The sequence below is a fragment of the Micrasema longulum genome, unplaced genomic scaffold, assembly GCF_059751315.1.
Source record: "Micrasema longulum isolate JH-2025_06_02 unplaced genomic scaffold, ASM5975131v1 h1tg000095l, whole genome shotgun sequence".
Taxonomy (NCBI): domain Eukaryota; kingdom Metazoa; phylum Arthropoda; class Insecta; order Trichoptera; family Brachycentridae; genus Micrasema; species Micrasema longulum.
In genome coordinates, this window is record NW_028277301.1 from 306595 (window position 1) to 317311 (window position 10717).

Sequence of the window (10717 nt, forward strand, 5' to 3'; positions counted from 1 at the left end):
ATATTTGTTTTTATTTTATTTATGAAATATATAATACATATCTAAGATATTATACTCCCAGGAATTTAAAAAAACCTCATTTGGGACCGTAAATAAAAATGAGACATTTTTGTGACAATACATAATATCATACATAGTAAATACATCCGAAATTGTAAGAAAACAAAAAGAAACATAAAGCATAGTACTTTACACCATCTATATAAATAACATTAATAACTATCACTATCAAAAAGATTTAAGTAATATTTTTTAATTACGACACTTTTGAATTGGCTATTCGATTTTTCGTGTTTTAATATTTATTTAAAATTCGGAATGGTCAATACTTTCCAGAAACCTTTTTCCGAACTTCGTTGAGCAAAACTTAGGTACATGAAAATTCCCTGATTTACGCGTTATTATTATTATATTTATTAAATTATTTTATAGAAATACACCATTCTTTCTCAATGGTCCCCTTGATAAAACCTGTGTGAAGGAATATTTCTTTTATTAAAAAAAAAGGTAATAATAATAACAAAAAATAGAAAAAATACCTAATTAAAAAACACCTTTTTCTAAACAGAAATGACCGAAAAATATTTTTTTACAATAATAATAATATTACGAGTACAATACATAAGTTTTTATGTATTTTTTTAGTTAGTGTATACAATAAAGCATTATAAGAGTAGGCATATTTATTTTATATATTTTTAATTAATATTTTTTCTTTCATTCTTCATACTTCATAAGTATTTTGAAAAAACAACGCATTATCCATAAATAAAAAGTCGATTACGGGAATAATCTAATTCGGTTATTCGAACTATTAATATTGATAATAATCGTTTGCGATTAAGCACACCCCAACAGATTTATGTCTGACAGACCGGGTCGTATTCATTTTACAACGCGTGTGAAAAGGTAACAGATTTTGTATGCGTTTGCAGGATAAGCGCGGTAAAATATCGGGTAGTATGGATTTGCGTGGTAGGTGTGAAAACGGCCTATCATGAAAAATGTCAATTTTATTATTTCGGCAGTATATATTATATTCCTGACACATGCGGGCCATAGGTGTGTGGTATGTAGCATTATTTTAAAACAATGGCAGTTTAAATATTTTCCGGTGTCTGAGTGTTCACAATCCCGCTTTTATTTGTATTTTATTTAGGAGGTTAGTATCTAGTTTGTAGTTTAATATTTTATACAGAAATTTTATACCGAAAACTATATAAAAATATATTAAAATGAAAAAGAGTTAGAAGTTGCTCGTAATTTGAATTTGAACGTGAGTTAGAAATTTGGAACTTATACAAAAGGTACTTTAAGAACTTTTTATTTTTTTTTCTTTTATTGAGTTATATGATTTTGATATTGCGGACTCAAAAGTAAAATATTTTTTCTATATGAAAAGCAAAATATGCATATTTTTTTTTCTTCTAATCATATGCAATTATAGGTTACTGACGAAGATACTTTAAATGTTCATGCAAATATACTCATTTTCGTACACAAATATCTGTTTTTCTTAATAGACAGTCGAAGATAACTCTGTTAACTTTCCATTGTAATCGGGGCCCTGGGGTGATATTCCAAACTCTCTTGCGGCCGTAGAAAAGGCTTCTATCTCGCGTATTTTGTAAGTAAAATACGCGAGATAAAAGCTATTTAAATATAAAATGTTACCTACGGCCGCAAGAAAGGTTCAGGATAGCACGGCTGGTAGATTTTTGCTGTGGTGTGTAAACGGCCATTGGCTCTATCAATTCGGTTAAGATACCCACTTGAAATTGCAATGTATATTCCCTAAATTGTGTTCACGTTTCGTATAGTAATATGATTACAGTAAAACTTATCTTTATAGGTATTTATGTTTTTTATCAAACCGTGTGATAGTAATTTTTATGAAGAATATGATAACATTACATAGATGACGGAATAAAATTTATTACCTTTTATATATTTTGGAAATATAATATCACAGAACCATTTTATTTTATCTTCTGAATAGCCGTTTTACTTAAATATTGTATGCCAATAAAAGATTTTACAATATTAAAGGTAAATCCATATTTATTTATTTATTTATTCAACGCCAACAGCAAAATATTTTTTTTTATACAAACAAAATGTGTGTGTATAAACAAAATGAACTAAAAATATAAATTTTGTTTAATTAGAAAATATAGTGATGACAAAAAGAAAACATAAATAATTAAACCCGTAATGAGGCAGTTCAGTGCTCTTTTTTAAAATAATAGACTATCAAACTGAAACAAAAAAAAGTATGTATAGTATTATTTTCTACGATTCTTGTAAAGTTTTGTATTTTTTTAATTGTCATAAAGTACACCAATCGCAGCGTATCTTGATCACTTTTGTTACATGAAGGTAAGATGATCAGTCTTGCTCTTCATGTACCAGTACAGGGACTGTGAAATATTCTAGTGTAAAAAGAACCCCTTTAAATTATGCCCTCTTTATTTTTTTATTTAATTTGCTATCTTACTTTTTCCTCATTTAATTATCAACTTAAATTTAACATTCTTTATCTTTACTATTTCTTAACTCTTTACTCTTAGTCAAATTTAAAAATATAAAAAAAACGACCGGAGCGTAACATTCAATTTTTACTTTAATGTTTTTTTTTTTTTTTATATATATTATACATCTACACTATAGATTTATGTATTCTAGATCTAGTATACCCACACACAGGCTATGCCTATAAGGGATTTTTTTGTTTTCATGTAAGTTATAAAGTTATATATTATGTAGTAAAAAATATACAAAATGTATTCGAAAAAAATATATATAAAAAAAACAATATTTCATTTCAATTTTTCAATTTCAATTTCAATTTATTTATTTTAAATATAACATATACATTACAAAAATATATTCAATACGTACATATTATAAAAAAGGAAAAAAAATACACGAAAGAGACTCATGTCAAAGGAGTCGAAGAATCCTGCTCCGGAAATCATTCATATCAACTATGTCAGGATTTAAACCCGAGAGCTCTTGCATGGTAGGCAAACGCGGTGTCCATCACACCACGAGGCCGACAAGCTTCTTTATCAAGGTATGCTTAGTAAATTATAAGTTAAGTTGCTTTAGATATATATGTATATGAATATTCATTGATTAATGTAATTACCTCATTGATAAATGTTTTTTTGCCCATACAATATAATTTTTTAATTTTTTAATGTTATAGCTGTTACTTTCCAAAAAAGATAAATTTACAAATTTATGTTTTATATTGAATTATCACAAAGTTAGTGTACAAATATATATATTTTTTTTTAATTTAAAAAAAATATTACATCGTCTCTTTTTAGTACACACGTTTTAAACGACGAGCGACGATCTAAACACAGAAAAAAAACTCTAGTCTTAAGCTAGGGTTTCCTAGGACAGCGGTGCCCGTATTTTAACGGCCGTAGTGAACGGTGATGCAGTGGACAGCCGTCGTAACGTCGACTAGAGAGTGGTTTCCGAGGTAAACGGTGTTAAATGGTGTTGATAATACCGTTTTCCTAGGAAACCACACTCTAGTCACCGTTACGACGGCTGTCCACTGCATCACCGTTCACTACGGCCGTTAAACTACGGGCACCGCTGTCCTAGGAAACCCTAGCTTTATTTCCAATATTATTTTGTCCGTCCTACGTAATGTTTCATCTTCGGCATGTCATTCTGAAGATTGACGTATGCCGATTTTTTATAACTTAACTATGTTGGTGTGGGCTATGTGAGCGATGTAATTCAGAACATAACATAATTATATGGTTATTTCAACTAACTCGTAACACGTAATGATGTACCGACAATCCAACCTTGAGGAACACCGTTTTGTGTGTTCAACTAATTTAATATAACAATAGTTTCACGGATCGGGACTTGTTTGTTTGTTTATTAGCGCAAATATGAATATTTAATTAACGGAACGTCTACGCTAACGAAATTCTAAATTTCATTTTGCTAGCTCAAAGGTAGGAAATAAACACAAGCAAGGAAAATTAATCGAAATACTCCCAAACGTTTTTTGTGGTCGTGGTAAATTGATGGAATGCAAAATCTCAACAAACAAAAGAATTTATTTTTTAAAAGTGTATTGCTTAGTAACGCGTTATTAAATAAAAATTATCGTATCCCTTTCTGTGCTAGAAATTTTATTTTTTATTTTTATTAAATTGAAAACATATTATACATAATCATATACAATATTCCCAAGGAGTTTTTAAAAAAAAAACTCATTTAGGGACTTACAGATAACAAATTTATTTAAAGACGTTTTTATATTTTAAACTATAATATTATTTACAAAAGCAGAAAAATTAAAATTATGATATACTACAAATTAAAAAGGGTATGAAAAATACTTGAAAATAACAAAATAAACAGAATACTAGGCATGGAAATAAATTCAAAATAATGTTTACATTATGCAATCTAGGAAAGAAAATTGAAAACGTTTAAAAATTACATGTATGTATATATACATACTGAACTAGTACAAAATAAAATCATTTTTTTTAATTAACAAAATATGCGCTCACCCAATACAGGTTAATTTTTTTTTATCAAAAACGTATTGAAATTATGTATACAAGCCAAAAAAAGTATAAAAAAAACACAAATAACATTTAAATAGTACTAAAAATGAAAATTATGTTGCAATAGAGCGGTGTTCGAACCTCTGAGCTTTGATTCGTGTGTCAACAACAACGCCGCGGGACCAAAGACCCCAAATTTAGTCAGCGTTCCTTACTGAATTAAAATGTAAACTACTCGTTGTTCTAATTTATAACTTAAATAGGCTTCTGTGATAAAAAATGGCAATTTTAAAGCTATTATTAACTCCAGTAAATCCCAATTCAAGCTAAAACTGTTCGCTTGAACATGTTTTTTATATGACTTTTGACATTTATCAAGATGGTATGCTTAACGATAGTTTGCTTTTATTAACATAGCGAATTCAAAGCCAGTTTCTTTAAGGTCTCGATACGTACACCAAGGAAGATATTAATACAAATGGAAAAAAATATATTTACCAAAAAGAATTTTTAAACTGGCAACATTTATACGCCTAGATACTCTTATATATTAATAAGGCAGAATCTAGCCACATTATCTGTGCATCTAGGCGTTCGTTTTCAAAACTAACAGTTATTTCAGAATTTAATTCGACTTCAAAATTAACTTATTTCTTTCTCAAATTTTTAATAGGCTTTTAAGAAAAAAAATGCCAACCTCAGAACGATAAAAAGTTAAATAAATCGTAATGAAAGGAAAAATTGCGCATCGGTAGTGTATCTTCGTTATCGCTCTGGAGAATTATCATTATTTATTTATTATTAGTGTATACACGGCACAAATGCCTTAGTTATCGTCTTTAACTATGACGTCATAATGAAGCTATGTCACTTAAGAGCGTAGATATGTGTACCGTGACGTAAGCTTCCCCTTGTTACGTATCACTGTACCTACCCAAAACTTAAAGTTGGGGGGTCGATAGTGTATATTCGTAATCGTTCGAGTGAATTTATCTTCAACTATACCGTCATAGTGAAGGTATGACGTCCTTGGCTTTCTATCATAATCGCAGCCGCTTGCATAGCACTGACCCCACCTCTAAGAATAATAATAATACTGATATCTGGGCCCCGATTACTATGGGAAGTTAACATTTATCTTAAATTTTATCTACAAAGTGAATTTTTTTCTACAAAGTGAAAAACAGAATATGCATACATTTTTTTCTTCTAAACATGTTCAACTATAGGTTACTGACGAAGATACTTTAAATGTTCAAGCAAATATACTCATTTTTGTACACAAATTTCAGTTTTTTTTTTCAGTTAAATATAGCTCTGTTAACTTCCCATTGTAAATCGGGGCCCTGAAGTATCTAATTTCCTAGGTATAGAGAAACAACAATTGCAAAATTTTTGGGTGATACATAATATTTTGTTTTATATGTACACTATCATTTTGATAAATATTTTATTTATTTAAAAAAAAGAAAATACACTGTTAGTTTGAAAACCCTGAAACATAATTTACAAAAAATCATTCTTAGCATCTATACTGCTTTAACATACTCATTCAGTTGTACATAGAAAATAGGCACTACTAACATTACAACAATAACCAATGAACCAACAATTCAATCGGATGTATGTAAGTATTCAATATGTATGTAAGATTTATAAACTTAAGCGACGCTGGAAAGGAAAGTTATCAAGAGACTTGTAAAAGTTTTACAGAAGAGTTAAAGTTTTTTTTTAATAAATAAAGATTCCCGTATTTTAAATTTTTATTTTATTTATGTAGGAATCACGCCAAAATAATGCGTAGGTATGTTTAGGATTTTTTTATTAATAAAAAAAGAAACAAAAATACTTTTTTACTTTTTTATTTGCTCTTCTATAAAGTTGCTACATGTCGCTTTTTTCTTGATATGTTGTAGGTATCTTATATTTCATTACGTTCTAAGTTCTAACGATATGTCACTGTTTTGTCACAAAGCGATCATTTTATTTACTATGCTCTACCTTTATTACATTTAACTATATCTATTAACTATGCTTTTCTTTTACTGTGTCAAACTTTATCTTTTAACTATGCTATACAATTTGTACAAATGGCTACGGCCATTAATAAATAAACAATACACAGAGACAAAAACACACAATTTCAAACCCACGGTTAGAAACGCATTACATTTATTTTAATTTATATCCGTATATTTTGTTATATATTTGTGTTTAATTAACGTGATTTTTGGATATATTACTTTCCAAAATTTAAAAAATGTGTTTTATTATCTATATTAATTTATATTAACTAAGTACTAGCTTTTACCGCGGCTATGCTCACGTGGTATTTGGGAGAAATATTAGTTCATTTTATTACTTTAAAAATGTTTTTAAAAAACCTGATATTTTCCTATTCAAAAATATGTACATACGTTGTATTTAAGATATAAAAAATATCCTACATAAATTATATCTCTTAAAAAAAAAACTTTTTATGTGTCCTTTTTCATTATTATTGCTACATTGAATTATTTTACAGGTGGAATTATGCGGATGGCTTTTCACGAGTACGCTTTTTTATATTTTTTTTGCATTGTATTTACTCATATATAGAAAACTAGAATTAGACTATAATTTTGGTTTATTTGTATTATATATATTGTTTTTTGTTACAATGGCTGTTATTTTCTTTTAATAAATAATTTTAAAAAAAGAACATCTATTAATTCATGTGGGTATGTTATGATCAAAACCATTTTATTTTGATTAGACTAAACGAGATACTTCATGCCCATTGATTTACATGAAATTAAACACACCATAACCTAAAATAGAAAATGTAAACACAAACCTTTTCGAAATAAGGATTAAGGCGCGCCGGGCATCAGCGCGAACTTCACTTTTGTGTACACAACACTATCCTTCGGGAGCACAATGACTCAACAGTCTCTACACACTTTGCTAACATAAACAGTGTTATTAACATAACCACACTACGTAAAATAAGTAACCACTGTTCGGATTTTAAATTATAAAATTCCAATTTTACGCCAGAATTGCCGTATTGAGGGCGGTCACCGCCTTTTTGATGATCTGACAGGTGCCGCACGATAATGACATTAGCCGCGGTTTGTACAGCGCCAAAGTACACCTGACGGCAGAATTATAAACTACAGCTCAGTTTTTTTAGTTTTTTATCTCCAGTTCATAGGAACATGACGCGACATAATCAAATATGTATCTACTTATCAAAAACTCAATATGTCAATCTGATAAGTTTCCCTATTTCATAAAAAATATTAATATGCGTTTTATCGTTAAAAACTGAGTAGACAGGTTCATACAGAGATTAATAATTGCATTCTGTGCTTAAACTGCTACCGGTTAATAATGACCAACCGAAACAAATTTTTCAGACGAAACCGTAACCGAATTTAGGCTTCTGTTCTAGTTTCGGCCAAAACCTAATACGAAACATATTAAAATATATTATAATTTACCGCAAAACGCACAAAATTAGACGTTTTTGTTGTCAGTTCGTACGAATTATGCCCAGAACTCTCCACTTATACGTTTTGTTAGTGAATATAATTTGAACTTTCCCCTTATTGATCCATTTGATTGTAAAAAAATAACATTTAAAATGCGTGTCTTAAAACATACTTTTTTGTCTTATACTTAGTTTCAATAATGAATTCTTATTTTATTATATTTTATCTCTAATTCTCAATATTTTAAATATATTTATATTTTCGACACTTGACACTTGTGCAATATTAACACACATGTCCACCCTCATTCCAATATAACACCCACCCTCTCACTCACTTGCACTCACACAAACACACTAGTATGCATTGTACGTGTATTTAATGTATTTCTGTGGATATCTGCCATTGGTTTTATTCTCTGTATATTTTATTTGTTGTATTTTTGTTACATGTATTACTGTTGATATCCCCAATAAATAAAAAAAAAAAAAAAACCTTACGAGTTCATTAAAATAAGTGTTACATAAAAAACACAAAAAAAATAAAAGCCTAAATTTAATCATTATATTTGTATATTTTTGGTTCGTTGTTATGTTATTCATATGCTGATTTCTGGGAGTGTGGTAATAATCCAAAGGTATTAGAGCGAGATATCATGCACTGTTTTACGCACCCGGAAGCCGTACAAATGCAATTCAGAATTCACCCATTAATAGGGCAATTCGCTTGCTGGATACGGCTTCTGCGGATAATATGGATCTATTTTTTTTAGATTTCTAACACCCAGATGCTAATTCTGAACTTCTTATTAAGTTGGAATGATTGCAGAATGTTTGAATGCGTTCTATTTTTGATCTTCGCAAATTTGACCACATAACCGAATACCGCACGCAACTACTCTGGCTCAGTATCAGGCATAGAAGAAACATTCACATTCTATCACTTCTTCACAATATTTTGAATAATCCTAATCTCTTTCAACCTCTTTTACAACATGGGCTATATCTTCGCTCATACAACCTTCACCGTTCAATTTTTTTTCCCTTCTCTTTCACAGTAGTAGGTAGCTGCCCGATTGTGGAATAATCTACCCACTAATGTTAGAGACGCTCTTTCTTTATTTTCATTTGAATATATATTGAAACCTCTCTTTTTTAATGTTTGAGTTGTTCCTTTCTCCTTCTTCTTTCCATCCCATCACCTCTTCTCCTCTCTTCTCTTCATAGTATATTGTAAGTGTTTAGTTAATTTTTGCAATAAAATGATAAGATTCTGCATAATTACCTAGAATATGTCCGTGTACTTGTAGTTTTCTCAAACTACACGGTTTGGGTAGGTAGGAAGAAATTGCCTTAAGGCAATATGCCCGCTCTCATATGTATATAAATGTATATGCTTATGTAATTTCAAAAAAATAAAGTAATATAGACTACAATTGTTTAAAAATATATAAATACATTACTTATACAGACGAACGTGTTCCGACACATCCCGACCGCAGGTTTCTGCTGAGCCGAAGTATCAGCCAGTTTTTGGCCTAAACCAAAACTCGTTTTCGCGGCCGAAATTGGCCGAAATCATTACCGAAACTTCGGTCGGTCACAACTAGTTACCTATTAGATGTTTACATAAGTTGGGTCCGTTTTTCCAAATGAAGAAAATAAGAGGACACAAAAAAAATACAACAAATTAGTGAGTAGAGGAGACCGAGGAGAGTTGTAACAGAGGAGAGTTGAAACAATGGCGATTACGAGAGATCAATGATCGATAGCAAACTGGTAACATCACGCATTTCTTGTTTTTTTACGTGCTATTTGATGGAGTCGGCAACACCAGTCTACAGGAGTGGTTGTGTATATACGATATTTAGAATATTGAGGTTAAAAAGCCATTATTTTGAACAAGGCCTGATTTTTTGGGCTAGAAGAGTTAAAACAGCTTGTTTCAACTCTTCTTTTTTGTTTATTTAAATACATAAATATTTTGTGGTGTAAATTTGGACACTGAATTTTTCAATTGTTCGTGTTTCAGAATGCCCAATCAATATGTACGAGAGACTCTATTTTTATAGTTTTTAATAACTGCACGCTAAAGCCAACCAATATATTTTTATTGATGAATATACCAACGGTTGATTACAGCAGTTAAATTTATTTCACGCGTATTTTTCTAAATAAATTTTCTTATTTTGAAAATGGTGTTGTTTCTATTTAAAAAATCTATTATAATCCTTAAATACCAAACTGTTACAATTTACCTTGACGTTACAACTAACCTCGGTACTAGGAGAGATGTAACGTAGGGAGTTTTTTCAGTTTTAGCCAATTTTCTTATTGATCCCGATTTTTTTTTTCTGTTATTTTGTTTTTATTATAAAGTGTATAAAATTAGCCACGTTAAAATATATATAAGTTCATTAAGGGAGGTTTGTTTTAGGCTGAGATATATTAGGTAATGTAAAAACTGTTTCAACCCTCCTCGGTCTCCCCTTATGCATTCTCCTTCATTATTTTTTCAACAAATTAGTCAATATTCATAGCGTCTTCAACGTACACTGCGCAAAAATGCGAGCAGCTTATAACAGAAGGAAAATGCTCACATTCATCTACTTTATATCCGTTTTGAAGCCTTGTAATCAAATAAAATAATGTATGTAACGTAAAAGCAATTCAAATATCTTGTAGAACA

The 10717-nt window shown here is 29.7% G+C and overlaps 1 protein-coding gene across 1 annotated transcript in view; it reads right to left on the reverse strand.

Moving 5' to 3' along the window:
• The window catches only part of LOC148284724 (uncharacterized), a gene marked incomplete at its 3' end in the record, with an annotated part of 279755 nt that extends 272232 nt beyond the window's left edge, over nucleotides 1–7523 (reverse strand). The window contains exon 1 of the mRNA XM_088235641.1: nucleotides 7390–7523. The remainder of the gene's footprint in view (nucleotides 1–7389) is intronic.
• Between the last annotated feature and the right edge of the window lie 3194 nt (nucleotides 7524–10717).